The sequence below is a fragment of the Lissotriton helveticus genome, chromosome 4_1, assembly GCF_964261635.1.
Source record: "Lissotriton helveticus chromosome 4_1, aLisHel1.1, whole genome shotgun sequence".
NCBI lineage: Eukaryota > Metazoa > Chordata > Amphibia > Caudata > Salamandridae > Lissotriton > Lissotriton helveticus.
In genome coordinates this window covers 405,421,904-405,439,137 of record NC_136063.1, presented here as the reverse complement: position 1 = coordinate 405,439,137, position 17,234 = coordinate 405,421,904, and the positions used below count along the sequence as shown (strand labels likewise).

General features: G+C 40.0%; 1 long non-coding RNA gene across 1 annotated transcript in view; it reads left to right on the top strand.

The window, feature by feature from the left end:
* Positions 1–304: 304 nt before the first annotated feature.
* The window catches only part of LOC144827170 (uncharacterized), a 61,263-nt gene continuing 44,333 nt past the window's right edge, over positions 305–17,234 (top strand). Inside the window, exons 1-5 of the long non-coding RNA XR_013610056.1 lie at positions 305–407; positions 11,261–11,323; positions 11,410–11,467; positions 11,554–11,611; positions 11,719–11,779. This is a non-coding gene — a long non-coding RNA (uncharacterized LOC144827170). The remainder of the gene's footprint in view (positions 408–11,260; positions 11,324–11,409; positions 11,468–11,553; positions 11,612–11,718; positions 11,780–17,234) is intronic.

The following is a 17,234-nucleotide window of genomic DNA, read 5'->3' as shown; positions in this document are numbered from 1 at the left end:
TCAGAACATCTGCCTCGAGGCTCCGTCAGTCATTCACTACACTTCTGACTCCCATCCACCACAGCAGCTGAGCTGAGCAGGGTGGCAAACATTATTCCATTTATAAAACACAAATGGAGTCGATAAGGCAGCTGGGGTTCCTTATCCAGCCAGCGCTGCTGCAATGGCGAATCCTGTGTTTGTTTTTCCAGTGTTTTACTTGGCCGACGGTATCTTTGTGCAAATGAAACAAAGTGCACCTCCTGCAACGTGCTCTGGGAACGGGCTGAGCGGCAGCGCGCCGCGTGCACTGTCACTGCTCGGCGTGAGCAGTGAGGGGAGAAAGGAGGCGTAAATCTGCTCTCAGATACTGATCACACTGTCAGCGTGGGGGCTGAGGCGTCACGTGGAGCGACAAGAATGACCAGGTCTGTCTGACATTGACACGAGTTAATGAGGGGAAAGCGATTTTTCTACTTCCACTTTAGGTTGTTTTTCATGAACCACCGTTTCCCATGAAAATCATGTTAAGTGCTAGATATGGCAAGAAAAGTAATGTTTTCCCTTCATCGTGGCCTACAATATCAAGTCATCTGCATTACGGTATTCAGTAGTTTTATATGTTATTTCACGTATTTGTGTGTTACGCTTTTGTACTCTCGGTTACACTACATAACATTACAATTTGTTATGCTGTGGTGTGCTATGTCATATGTCATACATTTTAATTTACAGGCATTTGACAGATTTATTGTCAGTACTGGGGAAACATTAAAAAAGAAAAAGCATTGGTAAATGCATTGAGTTTTGCCTATGTGATTAATAATAAGCTGTTCTTTGTTGTAAGTTGTAGATTGCTGAGTAGTTGTACAATATAAATTACAGAAAGTCTGTTAAAGTGTTATCACTTCTTTATGTACAAAGAGGCAATATATTGTGCTGTTACTAGTGGTAAAGTTTGGGTAAGTAATAGCAACATTTTACAAAAAAATTAAAGAGGAAAATTGTTTAGCAGTAAAATATTGCAATATATTGTGTTTAGAAGGGTTTAGTAGTAAAAATGTAGCAATAATCTGGGTTTAGTGGGGTCCCTAGAGATTTTGGCCCCAGAGCCACTGCACCTGCTGCACCATTCAAATCAAGTCTCAAATGAAAGGTAACTGCAATTGCGACTGCCTGTTTAGTAGTAAAATATGGCAATATTAGGTGGTTAGAGGAGTTCTGACAAATGTTTGATCCAGTGCCACTGCACCTACAGCACCATTCAAATCATGGCCCTAGTTTCTGAAAGATAACTGAATTTGTGACTGCCTGTTTAACCCTGTTTAACCCTTTCGTTGCTGCCGTCGGCCACCGGCCGTCGCGAGCACTACCTTCGTAGTGCTGCGCATGTCCGCTCACTCTTCAGTACGCCCGTACCGCGGCAGAATTGCCGCCGCGGTTAAGGTGTTAATAGTAAAATATAGCACCATGTGTTGTTCACTGGAGTTATCAAGCCCCTTTCAACTGCAAGGGTGCACAGTCTAAATATCGAGTTTTTTATACCGACCTACAGAAATATCAAGTTTTTAATATCGAAGGTACAGAATCGAGGTCAAGAATATCATTGGACAGAATATCGACCCTAAGGCAAGTAATATCGATTTTTTTTATATCGATGTAAGTAATATCGAAGTCATTAATATGGATATCAAATATATCGATGTTACTAATCTCGATGTTACTAATATCGATTTTGTACTTTTGTTATGTATTTTATTATGTATTTAATATGTATTTGTTATATGTTTTTTGTTAAGTATTTTACTTGTTTTAAATTATATGTGTACTATTTTTATATATTAATAATGTTATTTTTAAGTAAATTTTATGTTGAAGTACCGGAGCAGGTTGTGGGTTTATAGGGGAATAGGGTGGGAAGTAATTTAACAATAGTAAATTAATTATTAATTTTTAGGCGTTCTTAATTCATTTAAATTAATTTTTGGATGTAAGTTCTGTAGCGGGTAGTGGGTTTATAGGGGAATTGGGTGGGAAGTATTTTAATTGTAATTAAGTAATGATTTATTTGTATTTTTTGGTATTCATAATTAAATTATTTTCATTTAATTAATAATTGCCAATTACATTTTTTAATTGTTAATTAACTTTTTAATTGCTAATTAATGTTTGTAATTGGTAATTAATTTTGTTAATTGGTAATTAATATTTGTAATTGGTAATTAATTGTGTTAATTGGTAATTAATGTTTGTAATTGGTAAATAATGTTTGTAATTGGTAAGTAATTTTTTTAATTGGTAAATAATTTTTTAATTTGTAAATATTCTTTTTTATTTGGAAATTCTTTTTTATTAATTGGTAATTAATGTTTTATAAAAAGTATATTTTGGTATAAAAAATAATTTTATTGTTTAATTTTTTTGAATTGCTAAACAATATTTATTTATTAAAATGTTGTTTTTTCGAAAAATCTTTTATTTTTTAATATTTATTATTTGGTTACTAATATTTAGTAATTAATATTTATTGGTATTTATTGTTAATTTATTGTTAATTAATTATTTAATTGTAATTATGTTTTTTATAATTATTAATGGCTATTTGTAAATGATGTTGAGTTGTTTAAAATTTAAATTATTATTTATTTTAAATACAAAAATTATTTATAAGTATGTTATATTTAATTTCTATGCTATCCAACGCTTTCCCTACTGTTGCACTCACTGGTGTGGGAATAGTAATTTTTACCCCTACACTATCCAACGTTTTCCCTACTGTTGCACTCACTGGAGTGGGAATAGTAATTTTTACCCACCCGTTATCCAACGCTTTCCCTACTGTTGCTCTCACTGGAGTGGGAATAGTCATTTTACCTCTACGCTATCCAACGCTTTCCCTACTGTTGCACTCTCTGGAGTGGGAATAGTAATTTTTACCCCTACGCTATTTAACGCTTTCCCTACTGTTGAATTTTCTGGAGTGGGAATAGTACTTTTATGTTCTACGCTATCCAATGTTTTCATTACTGTACTTTTTTTTGGACTTTAAATAGTAGTTTTATTTATTTATGTATTTAATATTTTTGGTATTTTTTATATAATGTTGTATTTAATTAACTTTAAAAATATTAAAAGTATATTGAGTTTTTTAAATTTATTAAATATAATTATTTATTTGTATTTCTGTTTTATTTTATGTGTTTAGATGTATTTGTAATTCATAGTATATTTTAATAATTTATAAGTAATTAAAATAATTATTACAAATTAATATAAAGTATATATTATATATTGTATGTTTATTTTTAATTAAAGTTTTATTATTGAATATGTAATATTTATTAATTTTAAACATTATTAAATATGTTTAAATATGTTTATTTTATTTATAAGTATTATTTACTTTATTTTACTTTTTTTTTTACAGAAAAAAAACCCGATATTTTTAATTACGATATTTTTAACATCGATATATGTTTTTTCCGATATTTTTGTACTTACAATGTTGTAGATAGGGTGTTGATATACTTGCCTTCGATATTCCAGCGTTGATATTTCTGTAGGTCGATATTTTGTCCGTCGATATTCTTTCAGTGATCCAACTGCAAGGTAACTGCAACTGCGACTGCCTGTTTAGTAGTAACATTTGGCAATATTAGGTGTTTGGATGAGTTCTGATAACTTTTTGGACTGGTGCTACTGCACCTGCTTCATTATTGAAATCATGACCCAAGAGCTTGCTAGATAACTACACTTGTGACTGCCTGTTTAGTTGTAAAATATAGTAATGTTTGGTGTTTAGTGGAGTTATGACAACTTTTGGCCCCAGTGTCACTGCACCTGCTAGACCATTTAAATCATCCCCTTTCAACTGCAAGTTAACTGCAATTGTGACTGCCTGTTTAGTAGTATCATTTGGCAATATTAGGTGTTTAGAAGTGTTCTGACAACTAATGCTTGAAAGATAACTGCACTTGTGACTCCTTGTTTAGCTGTAAAATATAGCGATAATTGGTGTTTAGTGGGGTGCCTGGAGCTTTTAGTCATGGTTCCACTGCACCTGCTGCACTATTGAAATCATGACCCTAGACCTTGCTAGATAACTGCACTTGTCACTGCCTGTTAGTTGTAAAATATAGCAATATTAGGTGTCTAGAGGAGTTCTGACAACTTTTGGACTCGATGCTACTGCACCTGCTAGACGATTCAAATCATGACCCTGTTGTGAACAAGGCAGCTACACGTGTTGCTGCCTGTTTAGTAGTAAAATATAGCATAGCTCTTGTATGTTAACTTCAAGTTTAACGAGCAATGTTTATTACAGCATTTTCAATTTGATCATCATGACCAAATAGATTAAGTTGAAAAAATCAATCTGATAATGCCTTCAAAGTGCAAAGAAATGTACTGAGTCATGAATAGTAAATGCCACACACGTTCTAAAGCTAAAACATCTGCTTTACAAAACTAAGTTATAACAAGCCAATAGGTCCTGCCTTTTGGATGTGAATGCAGCGCTGCCATGTTTTTGAGGGTATTTTGAATTGAAATTGAAATGAGTCTCTAGTTAAAGTCCCGATGACAGTAGCAGCCATTTGTAGTAGGCAATATCATGAATGCGTATAACCTTTGAAGCGATCAATGCCGAGTTTACCCATCACGTTTTCAAATTACGAGAAGCACATTACACACATCTCCCAAGCAGCAGGCCTTCAAACCAACAAATGGATTTTACTAAGGTGAGAGAGAAGCATAATCAGGAGATGCTGCGACTTCAGTTAAAGGGGAAAGAAGAAAACGAACGGCGGAAGAAATCGAAATGGAAAAAGTTAATTGCCATTGGCATACGTGAAAATCATGAAATACTAGAAAAGTACAATTCCAGACAAAGAGTAAGGGATTGCAGTAACTCTAAGAAGGCATGGGAACAAGTAAGAGCAGGTTAGAACTGCAATGTGGTGGCAGCAGCAGGGGACATACGGAGGAGAATTTACAGATAAACAAACTGTTTTCTTACGTGCATTCAGGCGTCCCTGTCTTAGTCGCATCCAAAGCTTCGCACCAAAAACTAGGCACTAGAACAACAAGCACAACTGGGAACTTAGCCTATTCATTCTTAACGCATCGGGTGACTGTGAAAATCTTTTGAAAGTGGCATTCAACTTAACAGAACGCTAGCTTCTTACAGGAACAAATGACACAAATAGTTAACTAAAGCACGCAAACAGCACAAAAGAAGCATACAAATGCCGGATGAGACGAGAGATCTCTCTCTGAGTCTGGAGAGATCTGAACTTGCACGGAAGACAGGCAGTAACAGCCAACAAGCATAGATGGGAAGAAGGGGGTGGGGGAATAGCTTTAAAACAGCACACATGCTACCTTGCCCCTTTCTGATGTAAATAAATCTATACTAATATAATAAAGAGAGAGCCCAAACCTTTGAGGCGGGTAATCTCAGGAACCACAGCACCAATCACAACACCCAATACAGCGTTGGGAAGGGCAGTTGCAGCAGAAGGACATAGGCTATGCAGACGCCCACCATATACATTTAAAAAGTAAAAGAACGGTGCCAGCAAAGTAGTCTCTTGTGGGCGTGTCTGCGTTGTGCTGTGGGCGTGTGCTGGGGGCGTGACAAATGCTGGGGGCGTGTGGTACATTCCGCCCTTCATGCGATGTCTCATATCGTGTGCTAATTCCACCCTGCTCCCTTTAAATACCCCTGCACCCCATAATCACAACCCACCCTTACTCCTTAAAATACCCCAACACCCTTAAACACTTACCCATCTTAACCCTATAAATATACCCTGTACCCCAAAACCCAAACCTATCCCTAAACCCTAAAAATACCCCGGTACCCCAAAACCCAAACCTAGCCCTGAACCCTATAAATACCCCTGTACCTCAAAATCCAAACCTACCCCTGAACCCTAAAAATACCCCTGTACCCCAAAACATAGCCCTGAACCCTAAAAATACTACTGTACCCCAAACCACCCCTGAACCCTAAAATACCCCTGTACCCCAAAACCCAAACCTAGCCCTGAACCCTTAAAATACCCCTGTAGCCCAAAACCCAAACCTACCCCTGAACCCTAAAAATACCCCTGTACCCCAAAGCCCAAACCGAGCCCTGAACCCTAAAAATAACCCTGTACCCCAAAACCCAAACCTACCCCTGAACCCTAAAAGACCCCTGTACCCCAAAACCCAAACCTAGCCCTGAACCCTAAAAAATACCCCTGTACCCCAAAACCCAAACCTAGCCCTGAACCCTTAAAATACCCCTGTACCCAAAACCCAAACCTACCACTGAACCCTAAAAATACCCCTATAACCCAAACCTATCCCTGAACCCTAAAAACACACCTGTACCACAAAACCCACACCTATCCCTAAACCCTAAAACTACCCCTGTAAACCCATAACCCAAAACTATATCTGAACCCTTAAAATACCCAAACACCCCAAAACATACACCTCTGGACCCCAAAACATATACCCCTATACCCATACTTACCTTATCCAAACATAAAAAAAAATGCTTTTACCATTCATGCATTTACAACGAATTTTGTTGTAAATGTATGCGTGGTAAAAGCATATAAAATGTAATGCCATACGTTATAATGGCATTGCGAAGTCATGGTACTTTTGTAATGAAAGTATGCGGAGTGATGGTGTGCGGAAAGAAAGTTGCGGAATAATGGGTGTTTACCCTCCCCCGGTAAGTACATTGGTGGCACGGCGGCCCACATCTCCAGCAACATACTCATATTTATTCACCACCCATTTGAAAAATGCACAGGTCTCTCTCATTGATGGCCAGCACCGACATACACTTTTAGACACACCTCCCGACAAAAGTTCTAGAATTGCGAACTTTAGAGCTGGGGAGCTACGTTCGAATCTCGACATCAGCTCAACATCCTGTGATTCCAGGCAAATTCTCGTTGTCTCCCCGTGCCTACCACAAATGAATGTGTTCTTCTGTAATGTAAATTGTGCTCATGCCATGTTGTCGAGTTCGCGCTATATAATATTGCAAGGAAAATTAAAGTAGGGAAACTCGAGTTCACACACTACTGAACGCGCACTCTTAAGTGCATCAGCAGTGCACTGTGAATCGGAGTGTTTCACAGGCCTGTCACAGATAAGAAATGCTATCAAAACGAAATCCTACAAAACAATATACTACTGACCGGCAGCAATTCATCCCCGGAAAACGTCGGGACGGGTTGCTAGTACATTTATAAAACGAATCGAAATACTTAAAAAATAGAACGCACACCTTTACAAACAAAAATATATATGTTAAAGTAATCTGTGGGAAATGCAGTCATACGTGATGAAAGGCCATTTGGTGTGAGTTACAATAAATTCACAGTACTGAATGAAGTGGCCGCCATTGTCCGGGCTACTTGAAGGGAGGAGAGGTACCAGCAGAGCAAGGAGGTCCCAGAAAGGGAAACAAAAGAGGAAGTTGTAGGGTAATAGACAAAATGTTCACACGGAGAATAGTGGACCCCACACTGGGTTTGAGAAGCCCATACTTCCCCCACATGCAGAGCGGCCTCTTGCAGGGAAGCCAGAGTGGAGCAGATACCAATGTACATCACGCAGAATGTTCTGGATCACTGTGATTATCAACAGATTAGGATTGAAAATTTGGGGGGCTTTTTCTGATTTTTATGAGACTTAAGAATGTATAATGTAGCGGTTATAGTTGTGTATTTCTCTTATTTTTGTCCTTCATCATCCTCGTATCCGTTAGTTGCATCTTATTTGAGTTGGTTTGCTTGTGTGTTCTATCCCGCCCAGGATGTAAATTTGTTTTGAATTATGAATTCTGTAATGGTTATCTTGTGTATTCTGTATGTTCAAGGGCTTTTTTTTGTGTTCTCCTTGTTGTGTTCCAATAAAAAAAAAAAAAAAAAAAAAAGTGATTATCAACAGATCCTGTGACCAGCCTTGGACAGAAGGAGAGATCACAAACTTTCAGTGGTGTTTAATCCTTGTGAGGGGTGCCTTCAACAAATCAGTACGAACAAGCATTGGCAAAGCCAATATGTCTTGTCTCTGAAAGGTGTTAGCAGACATTATGGCTTTGCCAGTGCTTGTTGGCGATGCCAGATGCTATCGGCAGAAAGGAAACAATGCTTGTTTCCAGTGCTGTTGACCAGCGCAAAAGCGCATGACTACTGCAGCAGGGTGAGTCGGTGCCAACTAGTACTGAATGAAGTGGTATTCATTGTCTTAGCTGTTTGAAAAGAGAAAGCGCGCATGGCACACTGAGTGTAAGCACAGCACGTCATGCCTGCAGTAAGAGAAACTCAATAAATAAAACAGTGCTTACAGACTAAGTAACACGTACCATGTAGCAACCGAAGTAAAAGGGCCAGTCGCTATAGGAAGTTACAAATGAAGACAAGGCGGTACTAAGAAGGGACTAACAACCTATTTTTGAATCAGAAGCCAGCATTTACGAAGGACAATGACACAAGTCAATGGCAAATATGGATGGAGAGTGGGCGGGGCTTCTATTCCATACTCAGTACAACAAGTCTCACAGAGCAGCGCATGCGCACTGACTCTAGGCTCGACCTAAGAAACAAGCATTCCAGCATACTGTTAGAAGCTGTCTGCCTTTTCTGTGGGAAGAGGTTTCATATCTTGACAGTGAATGTGTCTTAAACAGTGTGAACAGTTTTAGTAGAAGTATTGTAAATGAATATATGATGTTACAATGCGTGCAATTACAGCGCATGCTTTTACAACGCAGTCTTTACATCGCAACTACCATTACATTGCATTATTTTACAACGCATGCCATTACAACGCATTTTTAAAAACTACCATTACAACGCATTCCATTACAACGCATACCATGACAACGCTTATCATTACAACACATAATACTTTTAGGGCAATAGTAGGGTAAGTGTTGGATAGTGTAGGGGTAAAAATTACTATTCCCACTCTAGTGAGTGCAACAGTAGGGAAAGTGTTGGATAGTGTAGGGGTAAAAATTACTATTCCCATGTAACCCATAACCACCCTAATACTAAGAAAATCTTTATTACTTACCTTATGATGTGCTGCAATGGCATGCGTTGTAATGGTATGCATTGTAATGGCATGCGTTGTAGTGATATACGTTGTTACGGCATGCATTATAATGGCATGGAATGTAAAGGCAGTTGCGCTGTAACAGTTGCGTTGTAAAGGTAGGTTGTTGTAATGTCTGCGTTGTAATGGATTTTTTCCATCGTAAATGCATGCAGCCAGGGAAAGTTAACAAAAAAAAGGTTACAAACAAAAGCGGTTGAACACGGTAATTCAGAAATGGGAACTGATAGGAGCCCCCTTTTAAGTTATATTAAATACAAGAGATTTCACAAGTTCTGTGCAGGCGAAACCTAAAAAAGGACAGGACTGCTACTTATCTCTTCCGTCTACACAAAAGGGAAAGATTGCATCCATAAGTAGGTGACTCTTGGGCTCCCTTTTCAAGGACTGATGAGGCCAAATGTCTTTAACTTACTCATGGACGCCGACTCGCCAAAAAGCCAGGAGTAGCAGAATTGACATGTCAGTAGGCCTGGGTAGAGCTCGTGTAGTTCTGCTATGTGGAATACCACGGAGCGGCCCAACAAACTCTGCAAGATTCCGCGGTATTCCAAAGATGGCTGCAGCTGCTCAATGTGCCAGTTTGAGCTACATTTTTAACGTTTAGTAGTGCGATGTGCGTTCTCACTCTGGAAACTGCACGCAAACTGTACCACATGGTTCGCATGGGTGCGGCCATTTAAGTTTTCTGTTCTGTGCATAGTGCTGAGGCCTGTTTTTCAATCTACCCGTAATCTTTTCAATCCTCCCCCTATCTAACTACCCACCTCTCAATTTTCTTCATTGAATGAGTTGGTGCTTTTGTGTATTTTACATGTTTGTCATTATTTAGTTTTTTGTGACTTGTTGTACTTTTGTTTGTCTTCACTTTAAGTCTTTAATTTTTAATTTCTTCCTTCTCCTATTTCTTCTTTTTGTATTTTTTTGGACCACCCAGCAGAGCAGAGTGAGGGAGTGGCAGCACCATTGCTGCTGTTAGCCAAACACATAGCAGGTGTCATTGCCGCCAAGGGGCGCAGTCTGCACCTACTGTTCCTTATAAGGTGCGCATGTGTATGCACCAAAGTCACCACGAGCATGCAGTGTCCTGTATTTAGCACTCAAACACCACACACATCACATCCCGTGAAAATGTTTGCGCTGCTGCTTTTAGAACACAAGCAATGCAAAAAACGGTAATTTTCTGGTTACGGGAGGCAGAGGAAGAGACGACAGTGACGAGGAGAACAGGAGGGAGCGTCAGGTAAGTGTCTCCCTTATGGCCTGTGGGGTTAGGGAGGGCCTGCGTTCACCAGCAAGTGGTTCCTGAACTTGCTGCATTTCTTTTCTTAATAGTGCGAGGCTGCGGAACAGATTGTGGGCTTTTGTGAAAGTATTTGTGTTAATCGCAGGGCCATCAAGCACTGCAATTAACATTAATACTTATACAAAGGCCCACAATCTGCCCCACAGCTGCTCTCTATTAGGAAAAGGAATGCAGCATATTTAAAGCAGAACGCGTGCTTTCAGAGAAAGCCTTTCTTTTAATAATAGTGATGTTGATTGTGTGCCTTTGAGATAGTATTCATGTGCAACTCCATGTAGATGCATGATGTGTGCTGCGATTAACACAAATACTTTCAAAATAGGCTCACAATAGGCCCTGCAGCCATGTTCCTATTAGCAAAATGAATGCAGCCACTCAGAATCACGATGGGTGGCCCTGGGCTAAATGCTTGTGTGCGGCTCTGTCCTCTTTGTAACTTTCCTGTTGCACCCAACTCAACCACTTGCACAGTTTGAATGCCAGGGAAAAGCATGCTTCACAGGAGGTGTAACACACAGTGCAGATTTATAGTCCAGTTTAGCGTAATGGATGCTAATAATGAAGCACGTGGACATGTTTAGCCTAAACTGGAATCCCAGGTAACTATTTGGTCGCTTTTCCTATTGGAGTCTCTGGAACAGTCACATGCATTGTTTGTAACACTTAGAGCCTTTGCTAAAGAGCTTGTCTTCAATTGCAGGTTTGCAATCTGTAAGGTATTTGGTTGAATGGTCATGTGTGAGTACCCACAAAGACAAGGTAATTCTGTTTACTTTCCTCGTTAGATTTGGAGATTGCTGGGTAAATTGATTCACAATCTGCACCCTTTTTCTTTTGTAGGTTTGTGAAATTGTACTACGGATACAACTGCACAGGCAGACGTGAGTGCAGGCAAAACAGCAGGTACTTATTTGGCAGAGTTAAACTGTGGTGCACCTTGTACATTATTGCATACCAACATACTTTACCCATGTTTTTTTCTGTTACAGGTTTCACAGACAGAACCACACACATTTGAATGGGCATAAGTGAGCGAAAGCAGAACAGGTAATTGTTTGGTAGGGTTATACTGTGATGCACCTTGCACATTATAGCATACCAACATACTTTGCCCATGTTTTCTTCTGTTGCAGGTTTCACAGACAGTACAACACAAATTTGAACAGGCATACATGAGTACAAGCAGAACAGGTAATTGTTTGGTAGATTTAAACTGTGGTGCATCTTGTACATAGCATAGTAGTATAACAACATACCTTACCCACAATGTGCCTTAACAATCTTTACTTCTATTGCAGGCTGTAAGGACAGTGCTACATATAATTTTGGAAGGGCAGGGCAGAGAACACAAACATCCAGGTAATTATACTCTACATTTTGCCTGCAATGCCTCAACACTGTGTGACAGATTGCATTCATGAGCATAGGCACTGACTTTAACCATGTTCCTTTATTTAGTAGGCTATGCGGCATAGCAGGCTAAAACCAATTAGCACAATAATGTTCAAGCACAAAGCTGTAACTTCTGCAGAGTGCAGTGCTTCACCACAAAGGAAGAAATGTTGCCTTGTATTCAAAGAAGGATGGATAAAACAAAATTGTGGAGGCTGAGACACAGAAATCACGAAGCAAGGTTCGTGTGCACCTTGGGAAACTATTTCAATACAGTGCAGACGTGGGCTTGATCTGCAAAGCATGTGCAGATGACAAGACTTTTGGGGACTTTTCTACAGGGAAGAGATCGAGTGATGACTGGAAACTAGATTACATGAAATGCCACCTAATTAGCAAAGTTCACAAGTCTGCTTTGGTGCTACTGAGAAACAAAAGTGCTGCTTGCAGGTTTGGTTATGGTGTGCGGGCAATGCAGACAGAAACTGCGACCACCAAAGGAAACAGAATAGAGGTGATTGAATGACAAAGATCCCAGCCTGAAGAGATAAAGATTCTCATTAACAATGTGTTGGCAGTCAAGATGAATACTTCAATATTTTCTGTCCAAGACATCCATGGCTAGCTAGCTTTGTAGGTTAAGATACCAGACGGCTTGAAGAGCAGGAACTACGCCTTTGAGTTCCTTGAGGCCATCAATAGCATGATACGATGTGAAACTATGGCAGAACTTTGCAACACTCGGTATCACACTTGGATAATGGATGAGAGCACTGATATTTCTGTTACAAAAATGCTGATCCTGTACTTCAGGTTCTGACCTATAACATCAACAGAGCACAAACACTGTTTGGGGGCATAGTGAAGCGAACTAGTTGTAATGCTGAGATTATCACTACTGCTGTGAAAGAAATCTACACTGCCAATGAACTGGACCATACCAAATTGGTCATGTTGACCTCTGATAGTGCGTCTGTGATGCTGGGCAAGAATAATGGTGTTGCTACTCGCCTTAAACAATCTGTTCCATCATCTAGTTGAGCAGCATTGTGTAGCCAAGCTGGAAGATTTGGCACATGGTGATGACTGGAAGAGGGTTCCGATGATTAAAAATATGGAGGCATTATTCGCACTAGCTCTGGAGCCATTGGCAGCCTGGGTGGGAGGGGATTCTGTGATATCCGGTATATATGGGGGGGGGACCAATGGGAAGAGAATATCTCGATCTATGCCGATGATGTCCTCCTGTACGCAACACAGTCAAGATTCACTGTGAGTTGGCTCCTACAGATCTTTAAATTATTCTGTAGCTACTCGGGATACCAAATTAATTGGGACAAATCCTTGTTGTGTATACTGTCAGATGGTCCCCCACCACTATTAGGGGCAGGAACTCAACTACAGGTTAAGGATACCTTTAAAAATGTGGGCATACAAATTATAAAGATAGATACCGATTTTCTCGCAAAGTACCTACAACCGCAACTAGATAGGATAAAAAGTGATGTTGCACACTGGAGGACCCTGCCGATCTTCCTTATGGGAAGAGCGGTTATTTTTAAGATGATGTCCCTACCCAGACTATTATATATTCTACAGAACATGCAGTGTCCAGTTCCAGATGAATTCTTCAAGGAAGTGGAGAGTGAACTACGGACATTACTATGGGTGGGATGGTGGGGGGGGGGGGCAAGGATTGCATTAGCTAAGCTACAGAGAGGCGTAGATGATGGTGGTCTGGCCATACCAGACATCCTACAATATTACTGGGTCTCACAGTTGATGGTCATTAACGACTGGGTGTTCGTGGACAGAAACAACCCAGCATACCGAGTGGACCATTGGGCGATGGGTACAAGAGGGTACATGAGGGCATTATATTCCTCTGCGGTAAACAAACATATGCCACCACATACACATACAGTGCTCAGCTTGTGGGCAAAAGCCACTAGATATCTTGGGTGGGACAACAAGCTGACAGAGCAGACCCCCCCTGTGGGATAGTGATAAGCTAAAAGAAGTAGGTAGGTTACAGGGGTTTGGTAAGTGGAAAATGATTGATAATATGCGTTTGGGAGATGTATGGCGGGGACAGGCCCTGTTCCCATTCGCTACATTGCAAAAAGAGTCTCAACTAACAGACACAGAGCAGAATAGATACCTACAATTGGGGCATGCGATACACAGAAATATCAAGGAAGGGGTACATCTCCCTGAATACAGCCCACTGGAAGATAGACTTTTATTGGACCCAATACCCGAAAAGGCACTGTCTTGTACATACAAGAAAATCATTAACAATTCACCGATCCCCTTGTGAAGTTAAGAGAGGGATGGGAAACATATGTGGGGTTGCTTGAGGATGATTAATGGGTGGAGGTGGTGCAAAGCACCAGGGAGGTGACATCAGGGAACGATTTTGACTGGTCCAGTTGAGAATCCTGCACATGTCCTATTCCTCCTGCACACTCATGTATAGACTGGGCCGCATCCCCACAGTGGAATGCCAGAGAGGCTGCAAACAGAAGGGCACGTTCTTCCATATTTTGTGGGACTGCCCGATTATACAACAATTTTGGGGGAAGGTGATGCGAGTAATGTCAGAAGTCCTAGGAACTGTAATAACTCTGGAGGCATGGTGGCATGTTTTGTGTGTATCCGGGAAACAAACATGGCCCAAATATAAAAAAATCTGGCTATTAGTGGCTGCAATGGTGGCCAAGAGAAATATTGCAGGGGCCTGGGGTGCTCGCTAGCCACCGACAGTGGCATGCTGAAACATGGACATGGACTGGTGCTGCACTGCAGAGAAAACAATATATGAGAGCCGTGGTTGCCTGAAGAAATGGGAAAAGGTATGGAATCAGTGGGAACTGTACAGGGGTAGGTGAATGAAGTCAGGAGGCAATGGCCGGAGGGGGGAAGAGCACGATTGTTGCAGGGCTTGCTCGCCTGGAGTGCAGTCCAATCATAAGAGATCATCTGTCCCCGAACGTATAATTTACTGCATGATGTTTACTGTCAAGATTGTTCTGTGGAAATATTGTCTGCCTACTCTGCTGATGTTTCAATAAAAATAATTTAAAATAAATATGGAAGCATTACTGAGGACTGTCTACACTGTGTTCTCCAGATCTCCTACAGGGAAGTCAAAGATGGATGAAATCGCATCGGTCACTGAATGTGAAGTGGTCTCCTAGCGTCCATTCAATGAAGTTCAATGGCTTTCAAGGCATTTTGCAGTTGGTGCACTAATTAATAATTACGAGGCTGTTCTTAAGTACTTTGAGCATGTGAAAGTTGAAGAGAATGATCCAGTTGCTAAGTATTGTTATAAAGAGCAATCAGGCGCAAACTACCATATTTTCCTTGCAGTACCTAATGACATTCTGGGTGAATTTGTATCTTTGTGCAAACTATTCCCAAAAAGTTCTTTGACTACTGTTGAAGCTGTACAGTATGCAAGAGCATAGATTGGCCAAATTAAGGAACAGTACTTGGGGGACACTTTTTTTGGAGCCGCACGGTAAAGGATCTGAATGTGTTGTACAGGGAGGGACAAGATTTTGATAGTGGGCCTATTTTGACTAATTCCAGGCAATAGCAACACAATCACATTTTGATTTGGGGACTGAGAATGTACAAAGACTTTTTGAAAAGTATAAAAATGTATATAAATATGTGGTGGCAGAACATGTAAATGGTGGGTTATTTACGACCTTTCAAGGCATGGCAAATTTCACTGTACGCAATGCTGCTTAGTATAGTGTGGAGTCTTAGCTTGTTGACGTCTGCGCAACATTTCAAGCACCTAGTGTAGATTGTGAACTAGGATTCAGCCTCATTAACACTATAAAGAGTCAATTGAGAAATAGACTATAGGAGAAGCATTTGGATATGCTGATGAGGACAAAAACCTACCTCCTGAATCTGAAAGTTGACCTCAATAGAGTTTTTCAGCACTGGAAAAAGGGCAAGGATCGACGTGAGAAGCAGCAATGTCATCCATCTAGTGATCAAAAAGCAAAAAACAAGAGAATGCCAATGCTGATATGACTTATACACTCAAATCTTGCAATCACTCGTGCCACTCATAGTGATTGAAATCTATTTATTTAGAAATTATTTATATTTCATTTTTGTTTTTTATTTTAAATATACTTTTAGGAATCTTTTAACCTTTTAAAGATGCAAAGGAAAAGATTTTTCAATGGACCAAACAGTAATATTTACAATTCAAAAAGTAATAACCTACATATAAAATTACAAAATACATTCAAAATTAATACAAAACATACCCATATTCCCACAAAGAATCAAAGAAAAATTATTAAAAATAGTAGGAAAGGAATTCGAAAAAAGAGATTTACAGAGAAAAGAGGGAGGATGAAATCCCAGCAAATGTTGGCACAACACTAAGGTATTCAGGGTATACGACTTAAACCTCTTTTTCAAACATTTTTATGAGTACACCTGACACCCTTTTTTTAATAACTCCACTTGTTTTAGCCAAACATGAAATGTCTACGCGTTTCAAACCCTATATATATATTCGGAGGGTTAGCCTCAGGACCTGGGAAAATGAGCTTATTAGCTTCCTGTGGGGGCACCCGTGGTGCTTCACAGCCGATGTATTTCAAACATGTATTTCTTCAAATACTTGTTTGGGGGCCCATTATTAATTCTCTGCACTGCGGCCGCAACCAGGGTCATTTACTGACACATAACTTGAGGAATGCTTTACGTTATCCAACCACCATTAGTCCAGCAAAGCGAAATCTTTAATTCCTCTGGACTGCTGCCGCACTATGTCTTCTTTTCCTTAAGAGTGCTGGCACTTGACTTGTGTGATCGGCCCTCCCCCACAGTCCATATTTGCCTGGATCTCACACATTTCACAAACTATCTCTGATGTGATATCCAGACATTACTCTGTAGCTTGCACATGAAATGGTCAATATGTTATGTAATTGTGTAACTCTGTGTATATAAATGTGATCTTGTATAGGCTCGCAACATTTCCCCACCCTATGAACAGTACTTGAGTTGAGGATCTTTAGTAAAATCTTACTATGGTACCACCATTTGAGTCCTATGCTTTTCTAAACCCGAAGTGTATTTGCCTGTGTAACCAATTCATGTCATGGCATGTGTATCTAAATTGAAAACCTGCCTTAAGAGCCTTGATATGGCACTGCATGTGTGGAAATTCACGTCTTTTCACTTTTTTAAATAAAAGTTTGGAGAGAACTTTGGCGCTGCACCCACAAGCGTGGTCTGGTTCCCGGTGCACATAGCCTTTGTTGCAGCACACAGGGACTTTACACTGCAGAGGGAACATTGCCATTCTCTCGGAGGTGGAGGTAGCTGCACAAGTTTGTTTTGTGCAGTGCCACCTCCCCTCCATGCAGGCAGCAGGTGG